The following is a 2298-nucleotide window of genomic DNA, read 5'->3' as shown; positions in this document are numbered from 1 at the left end:
CGATCATAACTTGCGCTAATAATTAAAACTGTTTGCCTTTCAATTATACTCCCGTCCGCCTAGATTGATTAATTGATTCTGGTTGTGTGTCCGTCCGTGCAAGTGGTAATTTGAGTAAACATATGTTAATGTAACTTTCTTAAAGTGAAAATTTTCATCAATCGTCTAAAGTCTTTTATTTAAAATATATTTTCAATACATAACATAAATAACAACTGGTTCCGCATCTGATGTAGAAGATTTTTGTTCAGCTGCAAACTTGTAAAAGCTTCAATTTATATTTAATACTTGACAGAAGAAATTATTTTTGAAATAAAAATGATAGAAGTATACTAAACAAACGATATGGTACTTCGATCGATGCAGTTTTTACTAGAAGCATTGAAATATTAGAATCGTTACATTTATTAATTGTGAGATTGAAGGCTAAGATAAAGTGAGTGATAGTATAACTGAGGTTGAACAAATAATTCAATTCACAGAGGGATACAAATTTGTATTATTATTATTATATTATCATTTCCTTTATTTTCACGATTTTAATACGCAAAAGCGTAGTGATTGCATTAATGCCTTCAACTCTAAACATTTTCACTTTCATCGCCACACTCCTTTGGTTTTTAAGTGAATTCGACACTCTCCTAACGGTTCAAAATACATTAGTTCCATAGAAGGCACACTGCATATATAATATTTACAGAAATAAGTTTTTATTTTGTTGGTGAGATCTTCATTCCGTTTTATCACTTTTTCCTACTCTACTAATATTTGTATCGAAAAACATTTCTAATTATTACCTTTTTTTTAGTTGCGCCGCGTATATATCAGCTGCTCTAATCTAAAAGCTCAAGTGGAGACCACACCGCATAACTTATGGTATTATTTCTACAAGCTGGGAACATAAACATCGCATACATATGTTTAAAAACTCACATAATGTGAACAACCTCGTCTTCGGACAGAGTTAATGAATGCTATGATCAAGGTTTCTAATGTTATCCGGCACTGTTTTTTGCATCTTTTTTTAGCGGTTAGTTAGTGTTATTTCGGTCCTTCCTCACTAGAAATAGGTAGGTAACAGATTTCAATGAGCGTTTTCTGTAGTTATAAATTTAATAGACGCATTGACCTGCAGTTTCTTAAATTATTAAAAATCGCAAAATTAGTTTTTTCAATTAAAATATACTGTCACTGGTCATCAATTTGGTAGAACTTCATTTGGAGAAGTCTTTTTCCCCAAATGTTTTCGTGTATTTTCCATCTGCACTACGGTGCAGCAGTATGGTGGACAGGCGTACGGAAATCCACCTGCTGGAAGCAAATGGAAAAGGTTCAGAGGCTTTTTACCATAAGTAAGCGTAAACAAAAGTCGATGTTATGAAAATTCATTATATTTAAGATTTGTGACTGATATAAACATGATTCCACACAATTTTTTAAACGTACAATAAACAATTCTATAAACGTACAATAAAAAATGCAGTGTAAGGGTCCCTGGGTAATTCGTAGAGTTTTCGATTTCATACAATCAAGGCATTAATTTACTTAATTTTTCTAAAATATCGTACATATTGAGCACTAAGGTACAAAGAGATCGAAAGATTGGAATTCTTATATTCGGTATTTGGGAACTATGGAAGGTTTAAACCATATTTTATCCATTTTTGGAATTACGACATATTATTAAAGATACCACTTAGATACACTTGTATTATACCGATTTTACATACACAGCATTCCACATATTGGGTTAGTTGTGTTTTGGTACCTATTTTCACACTGTCTGAGATGTACTTATATGATGACTTATAGCAGCAGGTTGATATCATCGCTACACATATAATATTGAAAAAATATTAACTAAAATCAAATGTATCATAGCAGATGTAATATTCTGCCGTTTATTTACCTCACTGATTGGAGGAAATTTTAATACATTGCAATATATAGTCAATCTCCGTTAAGTGCCACAACCAACTATGTAGCTTTTTTCTAGTGCTTAAAAGGGAATAACACTTAAAATAATCCCGTTCAAGTACTAAAGTGCGATCCATTTCGAGGTTCCCAACATTTTTAAAGAATAAAGGCGTCAAATTTATTACGGAAAGTTTATAATAATTCGAAAGAACATTCTTCAGCACATACATTGTGATGATAACTGGCGAATGACACGCGAGTTTTTTGTTTTTTTCTTTTGTTTGCTAATAACTGTCAAAAATGACTTCACTCAGTGATGTTAGTTTAGCAACTCTTTATTCAATTCAAACTTAAAACCCTCTTAAGCTACATATTATATTC

At 31.6% G+C, this 2298-nt stretch overlaps 1 protein-coding gene across 1 annotated transcript in view; it reads right to left on the bottom strand.

Moving 5' to 3' along the window:
* The window catches only part of LOC108978050, a 15757-nt gene extending 13803 nt beyond the window's left edge, over window positions 1-1954 (bottom strand). Inside the window, exon 1 of the mRNA XM_018948137.1 lies at window positions 1910-1954. The gene's annotated coding sequence lies outside the window, so the exon portion shown is untranslated. The remainder of the gene's footprint in view (window positions 1-1909) is intronic.
* Between the last annotated feature and the right edge of the window lie 344 nt (window positions 1955-2298).

Source organism: Bactrocera latifrons, unplaced genomic scaffold (genome assembly GCF_001853355.1).
Source record: "Bactrocera latifrons isolate USDA-ARS-PBARC rearing strain unplaced genomic scaffold, ASM185335v1 scaffold_997, whole genome shotgun sequence".
NCBI lineage: Eukaryota > Metazoa > Arthropoda > Insecta > Diptera > Tephritidae > Bactrocera > Bactrocera latifrons.
This window is presented reverse-complemented; position numbering and strand designations above follow the sequence as displayed.